Raw genomic sequence first — 9,047 nt, 5'->3', positions numbered from 1 at the left:
CGGATAAAAAAAGAATTCTCCTTCGACGTTTCATGACTATCTCATTGACCCTTCATCAGTTGAAGCTTGTCTTTCATAAACCCTCACATTGCAGTTCTCTCTTTCCGTGTCAATCGATTTCTTTTTTTTTTTTTTTTTCCTCCGGAAAAGTGTTGTCTTGGAAATAATTCTGTGACGCAGCCAAGTTTAAGTACATTTGTGGAAGTTTCATATTTAGCGCTTCCTGACCAAAAATAAGTTTATACAGCCATCATTCCAGTAAAATAGTTTTTGAAGTACGCCCAAGGCGGATGGTATCAGCCGCAAGAAGCTTATAAATGGCACCACCTTTTACAAGGAAACTACTGAGCTTTGAAAGCAGGCTGTGAAGTCGGTCAACATAATAAATATATATATATATATATATATATATATATATATATATATATATATATATATATATATATATATATATATATATATATATATATCTGTATATATATATATATATATATATATATATATATATATATATATATATATATATATATATATATTCAGAAACTTTCTTTTTTCGAGACGGAATTATCTCATATTTAAGAATGTTTTCAGACTTTTGGATAGAATTGGGAGTGTTTTCTAGCAAATTTGGAATACATATGGAAGTTTATGCGGTTTTTAGCATCACTCACATGACCCTCTGTAGCCTATATCGTAAAAATCTAAACAATCTCCAGACAACATTAATACAATAATTCAGTTAGTGTTTCGTGAACCTGCATTTCTTGTAAAGCGGACATGCGCGCTATATGTCTACGGATATAAGAAATAAAGTAAGAAATGGTAATTATTTACATATTTCAACCAAAAAATAAGTTTATAAGCAACCATCATTCCGGTAAAGTATAGTTTTGAACTACGTCCAAGGTAGATGTTATCAGCCGTATCTAGTTCGCAACTGGGACCATCTTCTATTCTTGAAGTCAGATAGACTTCGGAAATTCAAAATCCAGTTAATCTCTACACGACAGACACAATATTCCGTTTCAACGCTCCTTCAACCTGATTTTGTTTTAGACCCATTGTAAACAATGAAAATGTTTATAAACTATACCTGAGTAATACGGCTGTGTATAGTTTTTCCTAATAATGTGTATATGATAATCAATAAACAACTTTCTTGAAAACGGTTTATTGCCTTTCGGGGTGATTTTTACCTTGGTAAATAGGGATAATGATATCAAGATGTCACTTTAAAGGCCTAGTTAAGGAGATAAAATGAATTTCATCTCTAATTCTCCAAGTATTTCCACGCCCCTAATGAAACCGTGAAACTCTTTTTGCTTCAAAACTTCAAATGGCAACATGTTAATCTATTTTATCCTACGTATTACCTCATTTAGCCTTGAAGACTTTTTTTTTTTTTTTTTTTCCTTAAGACGGAATTTTTCGTATTCAGGAATGTTTACTTAATTTTCTCTATTCAAATGGTAGTGTTTCCCAGCTTATTTTGAGTACATTTGTGAAGTTGCAAAATATAGCGTTTTCGTCCTCTCTATTATGCGGTTTTTCGCATCACTCCCACATGACCCTCTTTCATGACGTAAAAATCCAAACAATCTGCACACGACATGTAATACAATTGTGTCAAAGCAGTACGGAGATGAGGAATAAAGTAATAAATTGTGATTATTTACATAGTATTGCAATAGTGTTTGTAATTTTTCGTACTTAAAGTAGGCTGATGGTATAACAGGAACCTTCACAATGTGGATTTTTTTTTTTTTTTTTTTACATCGTCAGGATGGCCGATATAATTTTAAAAAGAATTTTCTCGCTAGTTTTGGTGACCCACACATCCAACTGATACAATATTCTTTTTTAAAAATCTCATATATTCCAGCTCTTCTTACGTGTCAAATGATTTCTTTTCATGTTTCCTAAATGTTTTTTTTTCATCCTCAGAAGTATAATCTTTTTGATAATAATTAGGTGTGTTACCACAGTTTTAAGTAAATTTAGGAAAGTTGTACTGTATATTTAACGATTTCGCCCAAAGATAGGTTTACATAGACATCACTCCAGTAAGTATCCCCAAAGACAATGCTATCAGCCGTAACTAGATCACCTTTTACGCTTTTATCTGTGGTCACGCCAAAAAAAAAAAAAAAAAAAGATTGGAAATTATGAGTTAATCTCAACACTTCGGACACAGTAGATGAGGTCGAGTCTCCTGAAACCTGATTTTTTTCCTTTTAGCGCCATCATGAACAATGAAACTGCGTATATGAGGAACCAAGTAATATTTATATATTGCATATCTAAGTACGGCTATATATTTAGTTTTTCTCAACAATATGTATATGATAATCAATAAATAATCGATTTTCTTAAAAAAAACATTTATTGTCTTACGGAGTGATATTACTTTCTTAAATATGGATAATGATATGACACGCACCGTCATACTGCGAGAATGATCTCTAAAATACCTCTTTCATGTCTCCTGTCAAACTAAACTGGGTTTAAAACCCTCAAATTGCATCCTTCTTTACCTGTGAATCAATTTCATCCCACGTATTACCTAAAGATGTTTTTTTTATTTTCCGAGCGTGAAGTTAAGGCTACTATAAAGCCAATAGACATCGAAAATTAAAAATCCGGTTTATCTCAACACGGCAGATGCAACTGTTCATATCGACGCTCCTGCAACCTGAAAACTAGAACTGCATGGAAGCAAGAAATGTTTATAAATTGTATATCTCCGTTTTCCTTAATAATGTATATATTACAGTCAGTAAGTAAACTATTTTCTTGTAAACGATTTACTGCCTTTCGGGGTGATTTTTTCTTGGTGTATATGGATAAGGACATCGCACGAACTGCGAAATAATCCATAATTAATATTGATCACTAGGCTCAAGATGCCACTTTAGAGCCCTAGTTATGCAGGTAAAGATAACACCGGTTTTATCTCTAAATTTCCAAGTTGTTTCCACGTCCCTAATGAAACGAAACTCCTTGGGCTGAAAACATTTAAATGGCAGCCTTCTTTTCCTGTCAATCGATTTCATCCTACGTAAGTATGGATAATGATATGATACAAACCGTCGTAAGGCGAAAATATTGTTTATTTCAAATCTGATCACTCTTCTCCAGAGGATATTTAAAAGCCCTAGTTATGCAGAAAAAACTAACCTGTTTTATCTCTTAATTTTAAAGGTGTTTCAACGTCCTTAATGAAAAAAAAAAAATCTTCTAACGGTAGCCTTCTTCACCTGTGAATTGATTTCATCCTACGTATTACCTCATTTAGCCTTGGGAATGTTTTTCTTTTTTCTTTTTTTTTTTTTTTGAACCAAAAATTTTCTCACATTCAGAAATGTTTAATGAAATTTACATACAATTCGGAATGTTTCCCAGCTAATTTGGAGTATATTTGTGGAAATTACAAAATTTAGCCTTCTCTCCCTCAATTATGCGGATTTTTACCCTCACTCATATGACCCTTTCCTTAACGTAAAAATCCAAACAGGCCGCACACAACATTAATACAGTCTATTCAGTGTTAATTACATAACACCACATTGCGATAGTGTTTGTACTTTCTCGGATAAACTCATAGATGGGCTTCAAACGTTTATCAATATTCCATCACACCAGGTATCAGTTTTAAAAGATTCTACATAAGGAAATGTGGCTTTCGGTGTAATACGAACCTTCATAATGTGCAGATATTTTTTTTTTTTATTTAGTCAGGATTTTTCATGTAATTATATATTTATTTTGCAGAAAAAAAAAAATTCAATGTTTCTTACTGTGGCCCACACATCAAAACAATTATTTCCTTCTTAAACACCTCAGACTCCAGCTCTTGTTATATATATATTTATTATACTTTCTGGTATAAATTTATACATGAGTCCAAGGTTCATCAATATTCTTTCTCAAGAGGGATCAGTTTTGAGAAAATATACCTAATGAAATATGGCTCTCAGTGGAGAACAAACTTTCACAATGTGCAAATATTCATTTTTTCTTTTTTCACATTGTCACGAGGCTCGATGGTAAATCTAAGGTCCTTCTACTGTAAATAAGAAAGATTACTTATTCGAAATTTCTTGACTGTTTCGGTGACTCCTACATCATATATTTTTCTAAATAAGATTTCAACGCCCTCAGGGGCGTCCTCTGAGTTTTCGAAATAATTCTTAGTGTTTCGCAGTCGGTTTTGAGTACATTTGTGGAAGTAGCATATCAGCAATTTCGACCCATAATTTCATATAATCATTCCAGTAAAATAGTTTTGAACTACGCCCAAGGAGGATGCTATCAGGCGTAACCAGTTCAAAACTGGCACCACCTTTTATCCATTAAGTCACGGCTAATATAAAGACAATAGACTCATCTGATATGAAAAATCCAGTTAATCTCAACACGGGAGACCCAACAGTTCATATCGACGCTCCTACAACGTGACTTTTTCAAACCTATGATGAATAATAAAACTAAATATATAAGGAACCAAGTAATTTTTTCAAATTGATTATCTAGGTACGGCTATGAATTTAGTTTTTTCTAATAAATTTCATATGATAAAATAGCAATTTTCTTGTAAACGATTTATTACCTTTCTGAGTGATTTTATCTTTGTAAATATGGATAATGATATCTCACGAACTGCGAAATAATCCATATTTAATATTTGACCAATGGGCTCAAGATGCCACTTTAAAGCCTTAGTTATGCAAATGAAAATGACCCGTTTTATATTTCCAAGTCGTTTCCTCGTCGCAAATGAAACTAAACTCTTTGTGCTTTAAATCCTCAAATGGCAGCCTTATTTACTTGTGAATCGTGTAACATGAACCTTACCAATGTGAAAATATATATATATATTTTTTTTTAGTCATAGTGCTTGAAGAAATTTTAAATATCTTCTTTTGCAGAAATTCTCGCTTGTTCCTGTGTCCTATACATCAAATGAAACATGTATTCCTTAAACATCTCAGATTCCTTTTTTTTTTTTTTTTTTTTTTTACTAAATGATTTTTTTACCCTCAGAGGTATCTTCTGAGTTTTGGAAATTATTGTGTTTTTTATATTTTGAGCACAATTGCTGACGTTCTGTATATTATTTAGATCACCCAAGAAATACATTTTTTCAGCTATCACAGCAGTGAAAAGGTTTTGAACTACCCCCAAAGATAATGCTATCAGCCGTAACTAGTTCACCTTTGGCACTATCTTTTATTGGTGAAGTCAAGGCTAGAGAAGAAGCCAGTAGTCATAGGAAAATATAAATCCAGTTGATCTGAACGCTGCAGACACACCAGTTCAGGTATAAGCTCCTTCAATGTGATTTTTTTTTAGAGCCATCATGAACAATGAAAGTGTGTTTATTAGGAAGAAAGTAAGAATTATAAATTGTATAACTTAGTACGGCTATGTATTTAGCTTTTCTTAAAATGAATGTATGATAATAAGTAAATGATTTTCTTGAAAACTCTTTTTTGCATCTCGGAGTGATTTTACTTTCGTAAGTTTGGATAATGATATGACATGAACCGTCTTAGTGCGAAAATATCCTATATTTTATATTAGACGACTGTTCTAGAACTACCACTTTAAAGCCCTCTGCTTTATCTCTAAATTTCGCTGATGAAAAGAAACTCTATTGGCTTAAAACCTCTAAATGGCGGCCTTCTTTACCAGTGAATCGATTTCATCTTACGTATTACTTCATTTAACCTTATTAAAGATTTTTTTTTTTTTCCCGAGACTGTTCTCACCCTCAAATATATTCTGAATTTTAGGTTCAATTGGGACTGTTTCCCAGGTAGTTTAGAGTATGTTTTTGGAAGTTGCATATTTATAGTTCTCTCCGTGAATAATGCTTTTATAGCATCATTAAAATGACCCTGATCATAACGTAAAAATAAAACAATGTTCCGACGACAAATACAGTTCAGTGTTCCATCAATCTGCATTTATTGTAGTTCTCATGCACTTTATTTCTTAGTCGATTAGGAATAATGTTATAAATGGTAATTAAATATTTGTTTTTGTATTATAAAAGTGTTTGTAAATTTTCGTATAAATGAATAGATGAGTCAAAATCTCATCAATATTCCATTGCATGAGCTATAAGTTCTTAAAAATTTAACTAAGGAATTGTTGCCTTTGGAGGGGCACGAACCTTCATAATGTGCATTCTTTTTTTTTTCCTCTACATTGCCATGAGTCCCAATGGTATTTTAAAATTGCTTCTAGTGCATTTAAAGAAATAATACTCATTTCATGTTACTTGACTGTTTCGGTGACTTTGACATCAGTTCAAACGTGGCAATCGATTTCTTGTTAATTGTTTTCTATGAACTTTTCTCCCTCAGCATCGTCTTCTGAACTCTCGAAATAATTCTGTTTCTCAGTCAGTTTCGCGTACATTTGTGGAAGTTGCATATTTAGTGATATTGACCAAAAATAAGTTTATACATCCGTCATTCCTATATTATAGTTTTGAACTACGCCCAAGGCGGATGCTGTTAGGCGTACCTAGTTCACAAGTGACACGACCTTCTATCCGTGAAGTCAAGGCAAAAATAAAGCCAATAGACTCACCGAAAATTGAAAATCAAGTTTATCTCGACACGGCGGACACAACAGATCATGTCAAAGCTTCTGGAACCTGATTTTCTTTAGACCCATCATGAGCAAAAAAAAAAAAAAAAAAAATTTATATGAATATGCAAGTACTGTTAAAAAATTGTATATCTCAGTACGGCTATGTGTTCTGTTTTATCTAATAATGTATATATGATGCTCAAGAAATAAACGATTTTCTTGTAAACTATTTATAGCCTTTCTGAGTGATTTTACCTTGGTGAACATGGATAATACCGCAAGAACTGCAAAATAATCCATATTTTATATATGATCACTCTTTTGGGTTGAAACCCTCAAATGGCAGCCTTCTTTACTTTTGAATCTATTTCATCCTACATAATACCTCATTTAGACGAGACTTTTTTTTTTTTCCCCAGATGGAATGTTCTCATATTCAAAAAAAAAATCTGAAGTTTAGTTACTATTGGGACTGTTTCCCAGGAAATTTAGACTACATTTGTGGAGGTTGTAGAATTTACCGTTTTCGCCTTCAATTATGCTGTTTTTAGCGTCACTCCCATGATCCTCTTAACGTAAAAATTCAGTCTCGATGACAATAATACAATTCATAAAGTGTTCATTGAACTTGCATTTTTTGTAGCCGTCAGTCAGTATATGTATACAGATGAATAATAGTTATAAACCATAATTTATTATATATCTCGGTACTGCGATAGTTATTGTCCTTTCTCTTATAATCGTGAAAAGCTCATCAATATATCATTTGGATTAACGAGAACCTTCATAACGTGCAAATATTCTTTTTCTTCTTTTTATACTTAGCATGCCGATGTAATTTTGAAAGAAAAGAATATTCAATGGAAGTGTTTCGTTGACCCACACATTAATTGAAACAGTGTTCACCCTTGATCAGCAACCATAGGCCACATCTGGCCAGACAAAGTTTATAAGCTTGACGCCATGGCGCCATTTAAGAATTCGGCTCACCATCCAAGTACCTTCCCCTTTGTCTCTTACTTTCGATTGAAGGTGCGTCTGGGTTGCTCGTGTTTTTATAACTCTAATATATTGAAAAAGGCCACATGTGGCCATGGTTGTAAACAACGTTCGTATTTTTTTTTTTTTTTTTTTGGTAGTCACGCGTACTAATTTTTGCTCAGGGGTTACCCCTTCCTTCCCCCCCTCTACCCTGGACAGATGTAAGGGGGGAATCGGGAACAAGTATACCCCGCCTTCTGTCCCCAACTCCCCCACCCTCCACCTCCAGCTGCCAGTTACTGATTAGACGCAAATTTTCTCATGTCCTGTAAACATGACTGTCGTCGCACACTTTCAACGGCCAAGATTTGGACTATATTTTAAAAAAAATTATTACCGTATTGAACTGCATTTTCAAATTGAAAATATTCACCATCATTGTAATCCAGTGCGGTCCGCTGCACAATTCTGGGTTCCATTGCTTACCTTTTCACTTCCCCCAGCTGTCTCTCTCTCTCTCTGAATTTACTTTTCCCACTTTCTTTTTAAATTTATATAACTTTCTCTTTGCTTCTCTCCCCCTCTCCCCCTTCTCTCTGTCTTAAGTCTTCCCCGCCTCTCACCCCTCTCCTCCTCCCACCTTAGGCCTGATCAGGAGTCAGTTATACCGTCACCGCTTCTTTGTATATCGTGTGCAGGCAACATTTATCACACACACTTAGGTCAGATGTATGGAAAGCTAATTTATATATATAAATATATATATATATATATATATTTATATATATATATTATATATATATATATATACCACGTTTACACCGCTTCCCGTCCGATCAGCGAAGTTAAGCAACGTTGGGTCTGGTTAGTACTTGGATGGGTGACCGCCTGGGAACACCAGATGCTGTTGGCATAACGTTCTCCCTACGTGTCAAGTGGGGTTTTTGGAGGATTAGTGCCCCTCCCCGTAAAACAACTCTAAGCCCTTGGTCACCCCGTTTGGGATACATGGCGTCTGGCAATGAATGAATGAAAAATTTCTCAAGTGCCAAGTTGAAATGGAGAACACCAGACCAATATTCGTAATTTGTATTAGAGTGACCGTTCCACTTCACAGCGGGGTAGCTGGGCTTATAAACTGCACACACACACACACACACCTTAAATTTTGCATTGACAGCGTGGCGACTACAAATATAGTCGTTCTAACAACTGGATCTATTGACTCCAAACCTTCCCTGTCCCAGTCAAACTCCTCATTCAATAACCGGTTATTGAATGAGGAGTTTGACTGGGACAGGGAAGGTTTGGAGTCAATAGATCCAGTTGTTAGAACGACTATATTTGTAGTCGCCACGCTGTCAATGCAAAATTTAAGGTGTGTGTGTGTGTGTGTGTGTGTGTGTGTGTGTGTGTGTGCAGTTTATAAGCCCAGCTACCCCGCTACGTGAAGTGGAACGGTC

General features: G+C 34.3%; 1 pseudogene; it reads left to right on the top strand.

Moving 5' to 3' along the window:
- Window positions 1–8,381: 8,381 nt before the first annotated feature.
- Window positions 8,382–8,497, top strand: LOC145411736 (5S ribosomal RNA; annotated as a pseudogene).
- The last annotated feature ends 550 nt before the right edge of the window (window positions 8,498–9,047 follow it).

This window comes from Coenobita brevimanus, chromosome 90 (genome assembly GCF_032717465.1).
Source record: "Coenobita brevimanus isolate Jiangsu-jjx chromosome 90, ASM3271746v2, whole genome shotgun sequence".
Taxonomy (NCBI): domain Eukaryota; kingdom Metazoa; phylum Arthropoda; class Malacostraca; order Decapoda; family Coenobitidae; genus Coenobita; species Coenobita brevimanus.
This window is presented reverse-complemented; position numbering and strand designations above follow the sequence as displayed.